The 18,390-nt window shown below is 39.3% G+C and overlaps 1 pseudogene across 1 annotated transcript; it reads left to right on the forward strand.

The window, feature by feature from the left end:
* The first annotated feature begins 15,522 nt into the window (after positions 1-15,522).
* Positions 15,523-18,376, forward strand: LOC143607565 (protein NPGR2 pseudogene; annotated as a pseudogene). Its single transcript, XR_013148991.1, has 4 exons — positions 15,523-15,728; positions 16,174-16,394; positions 17,210-17,462; positions 18,247-18,376. The product of XR_013148991.1 is annotated as a protein NPGR2 pseudogene (transcript).
* Positions 18,377-18,390: the final 14 nt, after the last annotated feature.

Raw genomic sequence — 18,390 nt, forward strand, 5'->3', positions numbered from 1 at the left:
TTACGGGTGTCACATTCTCCCCCTGTTAGAAGAATTTCGTCCCGAATTTAGGAGACGTTGCTGGCAGAAGCCATGCTTTGAAAGAGGTGTGGGTATTTCTTGCGCATTTGGTCTTCTCTTTCCCAGTGAATTCAGGCCCACGCCTCGAGTTCCATTGAACCTTTACTAACTTGATTCGACTTCTTCGCAACTTTGTTCTTTCCAATCGGTTACTGCTATAGGTTCTTCTACGAAGTGTAGTCGTTTGTCGATGTGAATCTCGTCCAACGGTAAAATTAACGTTTCGTCGGATAAGCACTTCTTGAAGTTGGACACATGGAACGTATCATGAACTCCACTAAGTTCGGCGGGTAAACGGAGTTTATAAGCAACCGGACCGATCCTTTCCAGAATCTCAAATGGTCCAATATAGCGCGGATTTAATTTTCCTCGCTTGCCGAAACGGGGGACTCCTTTCCATGGAGAGGCTTTCAAAAGCACTTTATCCCCTACTTGAAATTCCAATGGTTTTCTTCTCGCATCAGCATAGCTTTTCTGTCTGTCGCGCGCTGCCTTAAGGCGATCCCGTATCTGAAAAATCTTATCCGTCGTTTCTTGGATCAATTCTGGACCAGTCATTTGTTTGTCACCCACTTCAGCCCAGCACAGTGGGGATCTACACTTGCGCCCATATAAGGCTTCAAACGCGCAGCCTTGAGGCTTGTGTGATAACTGTTATTGTATGAAAATTCAACCAATGGGAGATGAGTATCCCAGCTACCTCCGAAATCGATTGCGCACGCGCGCAACATATCTTCTAATGTCTGAATTGTTCGCTCGCTTTGTCCATCCGTTTGGGGATGATAAGCCGTACTCATGTCAAGACGAGTACCTAAAGCCCCTTGTAACGATCTCCAAAATCTTGAGGTGAACCGACTATCTCTATCAGAAATGATGGACACCGGGACTCCATGTTTTGAAACTACTTCTCGAATATACAATCGGGCTAACTTCTCCATCTTATCGGTTTCCTTGATCGGCAGGAAGTGTGCTGACTTAGTTAGCCGGTCAACTATAACCCAAATCGTGTTGTAACCCCCAGGTGTCCTTGGCAGTTTGGTAATGAAGTCCATAGAGATTTGTTCCCACTTCCACATGGGAATTTCTGGCTGTTGAAGCAACCCCGACGGTTTCTGGTATTCAGCCTTCACCTTCGAACACGTCAGGCACTTACTGACATACGTCGCGATGTTGCCCTTAAGGTTGGGCCACCAATATAGCGCTTTAACATCTTGGTACATCTTGTCTGCGCCAGGATGTACAGAATACCGCGTTTTGTGAGCTTCGTTTAACACTTGCTCGCGCAATCCTCCCTTGAGGGGGACCCATATGCGGTTAGCAAAATATCGAGTGTCGTTCTCTTTGCGCTCCAAATCCTTAACCATACCCCAAGGGATTCGTTCTTGACAAACTCTGGTTTCAAGGCTTCTTGTTGGGCTTCTCGGATGCGGGTAGTGAGGTCTGCGCGAATGGTCAATCTTAGAGCCTTAACTCGTAGCGTCCTTGCGCGCTCTTCCTACTTAGAGCGTCTGCTACCACATTCGCCTTTCCAGGATGATACTTTATTTCACAATCATAATCATTCAATAACTCAACCCATCTTCGTTGCCTCATGTTAAATCCTTCTGATCAAATATGTGTTGGAGGCTCTTGTGATCCGTAAAAATCAAACACTTAGTACCATAAAGATAATGGCGCCAAATCTTTAGCGCGAAACAACTGCTCCAAGTTCCAGATCGTGCGTGGTATAGTTCCTTTCATTGACCTTGAGCTGACGAGAGGCGTACGCTATAACTTTGTTTCTCTGCATAAGGACACATCTGAGTCCTTGATGTGAAGCGTCGCAGTAGACGACGATATCATCCGTCCCCTCGGGCAGAGACAAAATTGGCGCACTACATAACTTTTGCTTTAACATTTGAAACGCTGCTTCCTGGTCTTCGCCCCAATCAAACTTCTTATCTTTCTGGGTTAGCGCAGTCAGAGGTAAAGCTATCTTGGAGAAGTTCACAATGAAACGTCGATAGTAGCCAGCTAGTCCTAGGAATTGCCTCACCTCAGTTGGGGTTTTTGGCGCCTCCCAATTTCGATGGCTTTGACCTTGGAAGGATCGACGTGTATTCCTTTCTCATTTACAACGTGACCGAGAAAGTGAACCTCTCTAAGCCAAAACTCACACTTGAAAACTTCGCATACAACTTTTCTTTCCTCAACAATTCCAAATCAATCTCAGGTGTTGCTCATGCTCAGCTTCGGTTCGGGAGTAAATCAGAATATCATCTATAAACACAATCACAAACTTATCCAAGTATGGTTTGCACACACGGTTCATCAGATCCATGAATACAGCCGGCGCATTAGTTAGCCCAAAAGGCATCACTAAGAACTCATAATGGCCGTATCTAGTTCGGAAGGCTGTCTTCGGCACGTCTTCCTCATGGACCCTAAGTTGGTGGTATCCTGACCGTAGATCTATCTTCGAATAATAACTGGATCCCTGCAATTGGTCAAATAAGTCGTCAATCCTCGGTAAGGGGTACCGATTCTTGACTGTCAGCTTGTTCAGCTCCCTGTAGTCAATACACATTCTGAATGAACCATCCTTCTTCTTTACAAACAGTACTGGAGCTCCCCAAGGTGAAAAGCTTGGGCGTATGAAACCCTTATCCAATAGTTCCTGCAACTGGTTGGATAGCTCTTGCATCTCAGATGGAGCTAATCGATAAGGCGCTCGAGCCACTGGCGCAGCTCCTGGGACCAAATCAATTCGAAACTCGACTTGTCGTGGCGGCGGTAATCCGGGCAAATCTTCAGGAAAAACTTCTGGGAATTCGCGCACCACTGGTAAGTTTTCAATCTTTCGCTCATCTCCTTTCTTCTCTACTACGTGCGCCAGGAAGGCGTAGCATCCTTTCTCAGGCACTTGCGCGCCTTTAGACACGAAATGAGTTTTGTCACAATTCCACTTCTTTCCCCTTGAATTACCAAGGTTTCTCCGCTCAACAGTGGGATCCGAACCTGCTTCTCATGGCAAATAACCTCCGCGTGGTTCTCGACTAACCAATCCATACCTACCACAATGTCAAAACTTCCCAAGTCCTATTGGCAACAAGTTAATATTGAATCCGTGACCTCCCATGACCAATACACATTGCTCAGTCCTCTCGTTTGCGCATATCTGCCTACCATTGGCTAGTTCTATAGTATAAGGTATGTCTAGCCTACTGGTCGCTAGGCCTAGGGAGTTTTTAAACTCAGTGGATATGAAACTTAGGTCAGCGCCAGTATCAAATAAGACAGATGCAAAATGGTCGTTAAGTAGAAACGTACCAGTTACTACATTCGGCTCTTCTTTTGCTTCGCCCGCGCCGATCACAAAAGCTCTCCCGCGAGCTTGGTTTCCCTTTTGCGGGCAATCCCGACTAAAATGCCCTGGCTTCCCGCATGCGTAGCAGTTGTCGCTCGCTCCAGCTTCTCTGATACGGCAATTCATCGTCTTGTGCCCTGGTCTGCCACATTTGGCGCATTCGATTCTTGCGCATTTACCCTCGTGGTGATACTTGCATCTGCTGCACCATGGGCGAGGCCCGCTGTACCCTTTTCGCGGTGGCTCCGCGGCTTGAATCGCGTAAGCCCTTACGCTCTCTTGCTTCTTGAACGGTGGCTGCTTGGAGTCGGACCCTCGGTGGTGAGAGTTCCACTTCCTCTTGGGATCAGAGGTTCGCTGCTCGATTTCGCGCGCAGTTAACATGCCCGCACGGACCGTATCCCTTGTAAGGGTGATGGCCCGCGCTACTGCCTCATCAAAGGTTGGAGGCGCTGCGGCGTTGAGCGGAACCCTAACAACATGAGGTAACCCAAAGATATACCTCTCGATCTTCTTTTCCTCCGTGTTTGCCATGTCTGGCACCAACTGGCAAAGCTCGTTGAACCGGTTGTTGTAGGCGTCGATATCAGTTCCGACCATGGTGTGGTTCCAGAATTCCTGCTGCAGACTCTGAATTTCTGCGCGAGAGCAGAACTTCCTCATCATCATTTCCTTCAGCTCCTCCTAGGTCTTGTGGAGAGCAACTTCTCGCCCCAATGTCTTCACTTGGAGCTTCCACCAAGACGAGGCCGCTTCTTGGAACATGCAGGTCGCGTAAAGGACCTTTTGGTTTTCACTACATCCACTAATGGAGAGAACTGTCTCCATCTTGTCGATCCAGTTGTAGAGCCCAATGGCCCCTTCTGTGCCCTTGAATGGCCAAGGCTTACAGGCCATAAATGTCTTATAGGAGCATCCTTTGTCCAAAGCTCCTGATTCGGGTTCTGGGGTTCCGGTCTCTTGACGACCCTGACTTGATTCGGCCTTGCTGGCCTCATGTGTCGCAATCGCCTGCGCGATTATTTCTGCGAGTTCCTCGGGTGTCATGGTAATTCCCTTGGCTCTGGTTGGAGGCATTCTCGTTTTTCTTAAAAAAAAAAGAATATAACAAACTTAGCGCATGTACCCTGAGCACATAGTGTTTTTATCCTTAACGTTCACTAGACATTGTGTGACCCGTGTTCCTAAGTGCGTGTTTGTTTTTTTTTTTTTTTTTTTTTTTTTGAAAATATTATTTGAAAAATATTTCATGCGATTCCCCTACGGTTATAGTCTAGGTTAAAACTTCTTTTCCTAGTTCGCTATAACCAGTGCTCTGATACCAATCTGTCACACCCGGCCCTAAACGGCGGAAACAGCCGGGCGCACGCGAGTGGGGATTGATAGTCAAGCACGGGTCATTGCAAACATTTAAGAAAAAAAAAATTTCCATTGCGCATGAAATGTCTAGTACAAAATACATTACATTGTTTAGAATTACATAAAAACATCCAAGTATGAAAATCATTGAAGATTTCCGCGCCATATCCCCTTACGTGGCGGGAACAACCGCGCGCGTCGAAGGGATAGAACCAAAATCTTCCAAAAAAGCTAATTTTAGATGTTCTGCGTGAGGTGCTCTATGTGTGACTCCATGCGCTACCTAGTTGTCTCCTGAAAGACACGTAAAAACATTTGAATCAGTATAAACTGAGTGAGTTCACGAGTTTTAGTAACTTGATAAATCGTATTGCATCATAATCTTGATACAACCATACTAAAACATATTTCTGATAACATCATAAAACACATGCTTTGTGAATTCGTATTGAAACATAGTTCTGATAACATATTCCTGATAAAACCGTTCCGCGGGTTACGCGCGAACATTTCTGGAAAACGTGATCGTCTATGCAAAGTGGCGCTGCCACTACGAGCAAAATAAAGTAATACCGTCCCGCGGGTTACGCGCGGACATCTCTGAAAAACGTGCTCGTCTATGCAAAGTGGCGCTGCCACTACGAGCGAATTAATAATACCGTCCCGCGGGTTACGCGTGGACGTTGTGCCGGAAAAACAAGGCGCTCGTCCATGCAAAGAGGTGCGACCCCTACGAGCGGGCTCAATCCCATAGTACTGCCCCATGACCATACTAGGCACTTGTCCATGCAAAGAGGTGCGACCCCTACGAGTGGGTTGATCAAACCAGCAGTCCCTATCCTTAGAGTTCCAATGGTAAAGTGATCACTTACTCGTATCGCACTCACATCGAAAACCATAGATAACCGTTTGCATTGCTCGAAAAATATTCCATAAAGAAACATAATTTAAACACATAATCGCTTGCATTACTTGTAAGAGTACCATGATAAAACATAATTTAGGTACGTGTCCCTCGCCCCGAAATCAGTTTAAAACAGTGAAAATAGTGAAAATAGGGGCTGTGAGACTCACCTGTGGTTCTTGTTAAGAGACTAATCGAGATTCGGGTTTCTTGGTGTTAGGCTCGAAATTGAAAGTCTAGAATATGATTAAATAACAAGAAATACATATATTATGATCAAGAAATCGGAGAATATAAGGGTTGGAAAGTAGATCTCAAGGTTATAATCTCGGCTTACCTAGTACAGGAACGGAAATGAAACGGATGCTGATTTGCAGTTTTAAGAGTTTGTAGTGTGTTTGGGTGATAATTTAGATTACATATTTATAGGCAAACTCAAGGGAACACAATCCCTTGCTTTAGGGGGTTGAAATCCTTTCATATCTAGGTGTAATGATGATAAAGTATGGAAATTATTATTATAAATTTAAAAGAATGGAGGTGATTGGTCCTAGGGAGTGGTTAGAAAGATTCTGATTGATTTTGACAGGACATGCAGGACTGTGGTTGGTGGGAGTAGGTATGGCTGACAGCTGACATTTCGTGTTACAGTATACTTTTCCTGGTACTGTTGTCAGTGTGCAGTCAAAAGGTAAAAATCTCTGAAACACGTAACTGGTTCCTTCTGGGCGGGGGAAATCCCCATACATTTGAGAAATAGACTAAGTGTTTTGTGCGTGTAGCCTTGCGCGTATAGCCTTCTGCGTGTAGGCTATTTCTTTGCTGCGGGTAGGTGTGTAACCTTCTCGCAGTCAGGGACGTTGGGTTTCATTTGTAGATTCTCCATGAGGCCTTGGTATTTCAACATAGTGATCAGTTATGTTGAAGTCAATTCCATCCTGGAGCTTCAGACAAACTAGCTCTCAATGTTCCCGCCATGCGGGGAGGTTAGTTCCCTTTTCGCACGCGCATAAATGATTTGGGATGCACCCGCCTTAGCATCAAGCGGGGTGGTCAACCCATTAGACACTATGAAATTAAGTTATGAAAACATAAAGCCAAAACATTCGCGCATGGCGCATATAACATATGCCCGCGCTGATTCTAACATGGCGCGCTCGCGCAGGGTGCATACAACATATGCACGCGCTGGTTCTAACATGGCGCGCTCGCGCAGGGCGCATACAACATATGCACGCGCTGGTTCTAACATGGCGCGCTCGCGCAGGGCGCATACAACATATGCACGCGCTGGTTCTAACATGGCGCGCTCGCGCAGGGCGCATACAACATATGCACGCGCTGGTTCTAACATGGCGCGCTCGCGCAGGGCGCATACAACATATGCACGCGCTGGTTCTAACATGGCGCGCTCGCGCAGGGCGCATACAACATATGCACGCGCTGGTTCTAACATGGCGCGCTCGCGCAGGGCGCATACAACATATGCACGCGCTGGTTCTAACATGGCGCGCTCGCGCAGGGCGCATACAACATATGCACGCGCTGGTTCTAACATGGCGCGCTCGCGCAGGGTGCATACAACATAATTACCTAATAATTAGGTTGATTACTTGGTTTATGGGATTGGGAAATTACCGGGTGTCACTGGTAGGCAGCGGCTGATAGTGACCAGGCCGGCTGTGTACTATTCCTGTTCCACCAGCTGCAGGCCATGCACGTCCTCCGACAGGTTGGTGAGTAGGCAGCGGCCAATAGTGACATACAGTACAAGAGCGTGCTGCTCGTCATATTGTTGTCAGTGAGTTGTCGTATCTTCGGTCAGATCTTTTGTCCATACCTCGTCAGGTACAGTACAAAAGACCCTCCAGTATCGTACGGACTGGCTTATTTGGGCGGGAGTTTTCCCGGCTTTGTGCGGGAGTGTTCCCGGCTTGCTCACTCCTTCTTCAGGTGACATTACTGAATTATTTAAGAGTTAAGTGCCTTGTGCGTGTAGCCTTGCTGCGCGGGTAGCCTTCCCTGATGGCTTGTATCCGCAGCTGCGGGAACAGGCGGGGTACTTCACCATTGGGAGGCTTTTCCTGCGGGGACAGCTTGCGTACTGCGCGTAAGGACGTCACGTCTCTGAGCATGGTGGGTCCTGCGGATCCAGTTGGTTTCTGCGCAGACGTCCCTCTTCAAGGTGAGTTCTGCGAGTTTAGCCTTTGCGCAGACGTCCCTGTTGAATGTGAGTCTTGCGGGTTCAACTACGCAGGCTTCCCTCTTTGAGGTGAGTCTTGCGGGTCCAACTGGGCTCTGCTAGGACCTACCTCTTCAGTTATGCTAAACCTAACCATAATGGGTTACATGTACCTCGATACAATATTGGGTTTAATCTAGGTTTGGAGTAACCTAAACCTTGGAACTTAGAAAGACAACTAGGAATGAGTAGTTGCTAATTAGTGTGGATATCAGCAAGTTAATCCTTTATGGAGATTAAGTGAATATGTAATTCCATTTGCGCGGTCTCCTCTCGAAGAAAGTGAATACCAGTTAACCTTAGTGTGTTTCGTAAATACTTGAAACACTAGATCTTTATATAGGTAGGTAACACCAACATTATCACACCATATGCATGGAGTTTCACAAAGAGGAAAACACACTTTAACAATAAGAGACTGTAACCAAGTGATCTCGACAGATTAGCCATATCCTTGTACTCAAATTCCATATATATCAACTATCAAGATATCGAGTTATATTCTTTTACAGCTAGTAAATGAAGTTACACGACAAAGCCTCGATAGATTATTTCTCATTCGGACAACCTACCTTGCAAACGTCTATAAACACCTCAAGTGGTCATGGGATCCGTCTAGCTTGGAGACCAAACATAACTATGAATGCCTTAATTACAAGTCACGAGAGGTGGTTCTTTTAACGTATTGAACAATCCTTCAGACAACTTACTAAAGATTATACATAGGTTAGTGTATAAACTATAAACTGACAAACTTTAGTATCAGTAAAGGAAAGCTGTAGCCTAATTAAGGTTGTATATAAGAGTGTTCGTGCAACATAATGGTATCGTGTAGGATCAATAAAAGGTGTACATATTTCCTTAGAAATGGGTGTGTATGATAACAGTCGAGACGAAATAGAATTGACTTCGTGTGAACATGCAGGACTTCAACTAAGGTTTGCTACTTGATACATATATTGGTAACAGCTAGAATATATGCATAAAATTTGTTAACAACCTCACCTAACCAATGTTTTGTTGACAAACTGTAGTACTGTACTAGTATGAGGTTGTAGTGATAACCATCTTCTTAAAAATGGGCAAATATTAGGTACGTAGTGTATGGTAGTGCTCAAATGCATGAGCTATACATACATAAATTGCACTCATAGTTTTATAAAACATGTTTGACATATAAAATGTTGTATATGATCCGATCCATAGGTGAATCTAGCATAGAAGCGGGGATATCTCGGGATACCCCTCAACTTTCTTGGTTAAGTACAAAATTAGTGCTATGTAAATATTAAGATATCCCTAGGTCCAATCTTTTTTTAAGAATATCACTGAATATTTCTTTTAGATCCGCCACTAAATTCGTATATATGTTGCATCACTTGTCTAGCTTCAATAGTCGATCATGATAATTACCTAAGAAGAGAGAGAGATTATTGTAAAAAGCTAGAATGTGTATGATATATTAGCTAGATTGAATTATGAACTTTAATTATTTTCAAAACTATATGAACTAGTATTTCGACCCCCCGCGTTGCGGGGGTTGTGAAACCACAGCTAAAAATGAAAGCGATTCAAAGTTTACGATGTTGATTGTTTGACAGCCTGCATAAGGGTTCTATATAGCTCTTAACTAACTGAATTTACCAAATCAGAAGTAAAAAAAGATTCTAGTAATTGTGCAAGCATAATACACACAAGGAAACATACACCTACTGTGTAGCACTCAAGAAGCTTATAAGCATATGAAGTGCCCAATGTTAAGAAACAAAAACATTAAATTACTTTCAACAAAACAAAAAAAATAATACTGAAGTCTTGAACAGCTCCATCTTGAGGCTCAACATAAGCTTGTCCACCTGAATCCATAAATTTATACAATCAAGGCTAAAATCGGACTCTATAATACCTTTATAATCTAAAATGGCAATAAAATATGAGTTTTTATCCCTAAAAACTTCTACTTGCAATACATCTAACATCATTAATTCAGTTCGCACATCGATCTTTTCTCCTGAACCGAACATTCTTCCCAATTTCAAGAGTCAAATATGCCTAAATAACATCAAAAGTCAAAATTTAACTCCCTTAGATCAATATTGAGAATTTAAAAACTTTACAATGAAGTAGAATACATTAAATGCAACTTATATATTAGTATAATATTATAATAATACCTTTAAATGGCCTCTTTCATGGAAGACCCATTTGCGAAGCTCACAACTTGACATCAACGATGTTTGTACACACAAATGTAATGGGTGTGAAAGTAAAACTATAATAATAATAATAATAACAACAATAAAATTCAAGTAGACGACTACTACTACTTAAAACTGCAGCATTTATGTAAATGTATATGACAATAACCATGTTTAATATGATTTTAATTAATAAATAATTTAAATATCTATGACAAATCAATTTCTTTGAAGCAACCATAGCTACCTTAGAGAAAAATGAAAAACTAAACTTTTGGTCGCAGGTTGCAGATCAGTAGATTACACACCCAAATGCAACTAATTCTAATCACACTTACTGATTTGGTGAGCTTTGTTGAAACGAAGCCTTTAAACTACTCACTGTTTACAACCTTCAGTTATCCTGTTGCAGCGACTTTCTGTAACTAAGAAACAGAAAATGAATCAACATGAAACACATTGGTATAAAATTGATACAAATAATTCTAAAGCAAACTAAAACCAATAAAGTTCACCATTGGAGATTAAAAAGATGCATATTAGAAGCACAAATGCACTTAGAATTTTTTATTATGTTGTTAATAACAAATAACAATCCACTACAATTGTTAGAAATTCCTAGCTATAAGCTTATAGACGACACATCTATATATAAAAATCATTAATTTTGTGAACTTGGTTCTAAACTATATTGCTGTAATACAAATCCAAGCAGTTGTTTCTACAATTGTAGTGCCTGAAATAAGTTACTGAATGGTAGCAAAGTAGAAGCAACAAATTTTGAAGTTAGCGATCGTTATCGACGGAAAAAAAAATTAGGGTTGAGTATTACTATGAAGTTTACTCCGAAAAAAGAATCACCAGTCTCCGCCACTGCGGTCGCCTAGGGTTACAAAACGGAACCCGACAACAGTCACTGCGACTCGTCAACTTGGGTTTCCAAAATGGAATTTGGCAACAGACGAATCGGAGAGGAAACATACAAAACCGGAGTCAACAGAGAAACCGTTCAGATGGTTAACTGTGAAATTAATAAAGAAAAAGTGACCTTTGAGCTGAACCGTAATTTGGACATTTCCAATCACAAACACTTAATTAACATGAACTGGATCAAGAACAAATTCAAAACAATAATTAATAAACGCATCTAAAAACAAACAACTAACCATAGTACCCCTATTCAATATCCAAAGATATAAATCTAGCAACCCAGTTCACGGAGGGCCGATTAAAGCATTCCCTAACTAAAAGAAAAAAAGTCAGCAAAAGGGATATAAAATCATCAAAAAAGAAAGAAAAATAAACCTCGACGGACTGTCGCCCTCTCCTCCGTTGTATACCACCATGGAACTGTTCACTTTCAGAGAAACAGAAGACGAAAAGAAGGTAATTCCTAATGTTTATCTTATCAGGCGAGTCACGATATCGTAGCTCTTTGTGGTGTTTTGTCCCTAAAATTCGAGCATTTCAGCAAAATACTTTTAGTTCGCTGCAAAGAATAACAACAATTAATTAGATAAAAGCATGAGTTAAAAATAATGGGAAACTTAAGTGAATAAAAGAAGAAACTTTACCTAATTACAACTATGATCATTGTTGAATACACACCCCAGCCCTTCAAAGATACATATAAACACACACCCAATTAGTAGCAGAACTTGCAGTGGGTATTAACCTCAACAATTCTGCCCTTAAATCATCATAAAGTAGCGTTTTGTGATCCTGCAATCAGCCCAACAAACATTAGTGAAAGGATATTGCAATTACATAGTTACGAACGCGCAAGATTATTACAACACTGATATCGTACAGAAATGCTGCTAAAAAGATAATTCGACAGTTGCTCGACAATATATATGACAAAACAGTCCTTAGGCTGCAATATATGAGATGTAAAACTTCTAAATAATACTTTGAACCTAATAAAAAAAATTCAAGATGTAAATCAAATCACTTGAGGTTCAGATAATCTGGTCGCATTGGCTACAACATAGGTTTCCACACCAAATAGCGGACCATCATAAAAAAAGCATAAACATAAAGCACCAACAGATAGGCTCAGATACGCAATTCCTCATTGCCATTATGAACAAAGTACGGCTCAGTGTCGCCACGGTTGCAACTGAGTTGCCATGCCAAGTAGCTGGCTACCATCATCGCCGACTAAAAGAGAGAAAGTTACTGTATCTTGCCAGATGTTGTTCGCACATCTCAAAACTGAACCGTTGACTTATAAAAGGCAAACTTCCACAGTACTTAAAATCCAACAGAGTATACATTAGCAGTTGAATTATTTGCTACTGCACATTAGTATACATTATTAGCCCATGTGACCGGACCGCCGCCTAGGGAATCGTATCACACACAGGCAACAGCAGGTCAACCATCTCCGAACTAACAACAAAACCACCACTAAAAGAAACAGTAAGAGACCACCGGACCACCACCGCTACTTAGGGTTTCGAAAGGCAACATCGCAACACTCTTCTGCCACCACAAATAGCAAACGCAAGACAGGTGAATAACAACAAACCCCAGAAACGTGAAAGAGCCCAACTTGAAAGAAAATGTACAGCAGACAATGCAATACATACAACTGTTTAAAGCATAATTCTAACAAATAAACATTGAAAAGTAGAGTGATAAACCACCACCGCTACCTAGGGTTTGGAACAGAACCCGGCAACAGTGTTGGCCACCACCTCCCCCACGACCAGGCGTTTCCATATTCATCCCCTCCAGACTGTGTCCACACCAAAAGGCCACCGGATCATGGGTATAACACAACGAAACCCTAAATCAAGTTGGTGACCGACAGTAAGGAACAAAGAGAGAGCGGCGGCGGTGGAGGTGAAACCGGTTGAGGAGACTCTGGTATATGAATATCAATTGACTGAGAGAGAGTAATGTTTTCAATAAAGCAACGGTGGAAAACAAAAGACTCTTGTATGTGTGGACAGATTCCCATAAAGAATTAGTTATGAATAATTGTTTGTTTACAAAAGAGGGTTAACCCGAGACTTGTCTTCCATCGTCATCCACAATGGGGTGCATTTCTTGAAAGCATAAGCAAACTTTACTTAAAAGTTAGCTATGTAAGCACATGTCTTTATAAAAAACAATCTATTTAGATTACTCTTTTATCAGGTTCATTTCCGAGGATTTAAATACCTCGACCGAACCGAAATAAAAGGACTCGTATGTGTTAACGAATAACAGAATATATAAGCTAATTTTATAAACAACGATTAATGTTATAACAAAAATATAATATGAAAGATTGAAAGTAATGTAATACCCAATTTTTGAAACACTAGAACTTAATACTTGTACGAGTTATTAATACAATATTTATTAAAATTAATATAGTTATTTTAATATAAACACGTTTTCTTTAAATTGTTTAAGATTTAAATGGTACGTTGAAATAAAAGTTAGGTGAAGTATAACTAAAACAAAACTAAAAGGGTCGAGTATATAAATAATATATTTAATTATTAAATAAAGAGCAAGGGTTGCTTTTGCTATTACTTGAAACTTGATTTTGTTGCCATCATATTCAACAAGACTTACCGGCAAAGTTATCCAGTGAACTTATTTTTCCGGTGACTTTTAAACACAAAAATTAACGACCAATTTGACCAATTGACAATGCCGTTTAACTCAAGAAATTTTATACATCAAACATATATATGTATAAAAAAGTTTGTGCCCCCGAAACTCACGTGCCTTACACCGGAGGTGCGGTTCGCGCACCCCCGCCCCGGCCTGTCTTTTATATTCATACAAGGTTAACAACCTTAATCAATGTCCACTTTATCCTCTTAGCCTATAACCTAAGATAACATCATTTTTTCGTACTAAGGCTCGTAACCTCGTATTAACATACACTTTATCCTCTGAGGTCTATAACTTTCAATTAACAATCATTTTATCATTAAGGCCCACAACAATAGGTTCACGTTCAATTTATCCTTTGAGGCTCTTAACCTCAAGTTTACAACCCTTTTTATCTTTTGAGACTCGCAAGCTCAAGTTTGCATCAATATTAGCCTCAGATGCTCGTAACCTAACTTCAAACGCTTTATTTTTTGTACTTATGCTTTTTAATCCACAATGCATTCATATATTATAAATCATGATCATGGACCATGATCATGGACAATTCATTCATATATTCATTCAACACTTTATTTTTTGTTCATTCATAATTATGAACCGAACTCGGGCATCCACATATTATGCATAAATCATGATCATGGACCATAAATCATATCATGTATACCTTTCTATAAGTGCAAGAGGGATCGTGTAGTTTCCTATATCAAGGGAAGACCCTACTCTGGGTTCTTTAGCCTCTAACATTTGACTTCCTATATGATTGACCCTTTTTAATTAATGTTTTATTCAATCCATTTCATAAACATACAATTGATTAACAAAGCCCACATATGTGAATAAATCATATCACGACATGTTTAACTTTTATACTACACTAGAGTACGACCTATATACAAATCATTTTATTCCTATCACAATGTCCATTTTTAGATGCCCCGCATGTGATTCTTACATAAAAACAAGCTTATCAATTTGTTTTAGATTCATAATTCTACCAAAACCTTCCGGTTTCAACCATATTACAGTTATCATTACCCACATATAATCATCAATACCATTATGTTTTTACTTTTTTGTAAAAAAAACTTAAGAAGATTTGACAATTACTTCAATGTTGAAGAATATGATAATTATGACCCCCCCAGCTTCTGATTTATTGATTGCAGCCCACACACTTAATTGAATTTATGATTTCTAGCCTTTCACATAGCCAATACTTCAACTAACAAATGATCTTAACTAAGATTTTGAGAACGTGTGATCATTGCAAACCTCTTATAAGGCCATAAAGGAGCTTATATGTATTTACTAAAGACACCAAAGGTAAGAAGCCGTCTAAAAACGTGTCAGTTCATCAAAAATCACGACAAAAGAATTTCCTACTATGTTGTCCTTCAAATACAACTATACATAGCTTATTCTTTATATACCGCGTATTAGACTTATTTGTTCACTATCCGATATGAACTAGGTGGTTTGCGAAAACGGGTTGTTTCCATGTGAAGAGCCAAAATAATTATATCATATCCAAAATGTTAAATCACACAACCACTAATAAAGCCAACACAATAATGATCAAATCAAATTCACATAAAACACATAAATAACCATAATAACAATAATATTATTAGATTAAAATATTATTTGTAACTAGGAACATGGCCACATCAAACTAGTTTTGTGACAGGTAATGAAGCCAACCCCTTGAATGCTTAGTCGGCCGATCTTACTTTCTTTCTTTCTTCAATAATAATAAAAATAATATTGTTTATAACACCATCTAATTCACATGGGAAAACATTAATTCAAAACCCCCAATTTCAATCTACAATTTCAGATTCATCATCATCATCGTCATCACAATTGCAACAATTAGGTACCTGATATCTGATAAAGATTCATAAAGCTTCAACCTTTACTTGATTCTTTGTCCATTGAGTCAATCACTTTTGACCCAAATAGTATTATGTTATTTCAAGTCCCCATAATTAAAGAAAGGTAATTTCTTTCTTTCATTCTTGAATTCATTCAATTCGGACAATTGAAATGTGGGGTTTGGTTATAATCTGATTTGGGTTTGCTTTGATCGGTGATTATGTGCTCTAGGGTTTTGAATTTGGGGTTTTTATGTGAATTGTGTTTCTGATTAGGGTTTTATTTCTAGGGTTTGAAATTGGGTGGATTTGACTAATTTGATTGGTGAATTGGGTTTTGTTTTAATTGGGCAATTTATGATGAAAAAGAAACATAATTTATGATAAATTTTAAATTTTGGTGCTGAATTATGCTTAAAATGATGAAAATTAGCTTCTTATATCACATGATTATGATTATTATTCACTTTTATGAAAATTCATAATTTGCAAAATTGTTTTTGTGCAAGATCTAATCTTTGTGTGTTTGTGTAATGTGATCGGGTTTTTTTATTGTTATGGTTTTGTAGATTAAGAGTGTGAGGCATATAATTGGGCTAAAAAGGTGGGAATTTAGTAGATGAAACTAGAAAGCGAGATGATTCGTTCATCAGAATCACTTGCGGTGAATGATTGTTCCTCAGATGGTTATTCTTCTCAAGCAACAGGTGAAAATGATAAGAAGATAGATACGGGTAACATTGAAGAAGCGGAATCATCTCTTCGTGAAAACGGTTCTTTAAATTATGAGGTTGTTTCCTTTTGCCTTTTACATTTTCACGTATTTCTTTAAATCTCTTAATTCTAGAATGTGTGCTCATAAAGTGATTATAGTTGGTTTTGAGTTTTAGATTTCTTTAAAAATGTCCTAAGTTATTTAAATTACTAAACCATTTTTATAATTTATTTATAATGGGTCAAACATGACAAATATACAAAATAGCTAAAAATGAAACGTGTCAAATGGATGAACGGGTCAAAACTCAAAAGTCACCTAAAGTGTAGTCAAATGTTTAAAATACCCTAAACAATTTATGTGTGAAAGAAGTTATCTTAATATTAAAGTTATTTAAACCATTTAAAAATTTTATTGAAATGGGTCAAACTTGACAAAAATACAATATAGCTAAATATGAAACGCGTGAAAGGGACTCGACGGGTGAAAACTGAAAAGCCACCTGAAGTGTAGTCAAATGTTTAAAATGTCCTAAATCATATTTGTGTAAAAGAAGTTATCTTAATTTTAAATAATATGGTTTTTGTTTTTTAAAAGAATAATTACAAATTGGAAAAAAAATGGGGTCCACTCATAAGTTTACTTGCTTTGCCCCAAACCCGTTTTAGCTCGTTATTCAACTTCCCTGTCACTTATTTGTCCCTCTAGTCAAACTAATCAATATGAAAACACACATCCTAACAAACACTTAAATGATTAAGTGCTAATTCAAAACTTCCAATAATCAAATATCAAACAATTAAGATGAGATAACGATCCTTCTTATAGTTAACATCTTTATTAATCGCATTATTATTATTTTTTTAATTCACAATATTATTATAATATAGGAAGCAAGAGCAGTGTTAGGGAGATATGAATATCAAAGGGGGAACATAGAAGCCGCTCTTCACGTGTTTGAAGGGATAGATTTAGCCACCGTAACCCCCAAGATGAAAACTAGTTTAACCCAAAGAATCGAACCCCGTAAAAAAGTTTCCAATAATTATGGTGACCCGCCATTGTCAATACATGCTGTTGGTTTCTATCTTGAAGCCATTTATTTGAAGTCAAAATCTTTGCAAGTTCTTCAGAGGTATAAAGGTACTCTTTCTTTTATTTACAGTTTCTTTGTTTTTGTATTTACTTGATCTTGAAATGGTTTGTTTAGTTTAGAACTCATATAAGCACATAAAGAAGCGATTCAAGTTGAGGTGTTCAGAAGTTGCTTTTTTCAAAAAGATTTTGATTAGTATTTTAGTTAATAGTTTTTGTAATTCATGTTTTTGAGATATTAATTATATGTAAAGTTCAAGAAAGTAGGAAAAAGTGTTTGCGGGTCAACCCAATAACCTGTTACACAAACCATATGACCCGCTACCTCTAAATTGATGTTATACGATGGTCAAACATTTTTAAAATACGTGAATTTGAATAAAAGTAAGTGTTATTCTAGATAGAGGCGTAAACAAGCTGAGCCCGAGCTCGGCTCGCTTAACTTACAAGAGTTTGAGATCAAGCTAGGCTTGTTTAACTCACAAGATCTTGAGATTGAGCTCGGTTTGTCTGTTATTTTTTAATTAATCTGTATAAATGCATAATTACTTTATATATATATATACTTATTTTTATATATAATAATGATTGTTCTAAAAAATATATTCATTATATTAAATAATGGACTCACTTAGTATCTTGAGCTCAATAAGTGTAGCTCAGGCTCGGTCTCGTTTAAGATGGGTTTGATTCGAGCTTTTAGCGAGCCCATCTTGAGTAGTTCACGAGCTGCTTGGCTCGTTTACACCCCTAATTTTGTATATGATAAGTCAAATACTCTTAAATTACATAATTTTTTGATGATCATAAATCATGATTCAATTTTTTACAGAAGCGGCTCAATCATGCAAAATTATTCTCGACGTTATCGAATCATCATTACCCGAAGGCTTACCCCAAAACTTTGGAACCGATTGCAAATTACAAGAAACGCTAAACCACGCAATCGAGTTACTCCCTGAGTTATATAAACTCG

This window comes from Bidens hawaiensis, unplaced genomic scaffold (genome assembly GCF_021521415.1).
Source record: "Bidens hawaiensis isolate Kalapana, Puna unplaced genomic scaffold, B.hawaiensis_p1.1 tig00083593_1, whole genome shotgun sequence".
NCBI lineage: Eukaryota > Viridiplantae > Streptophyta > Magnoliopsida > Asterales > Asteraceae > Bidens > Bidens hawaiensis.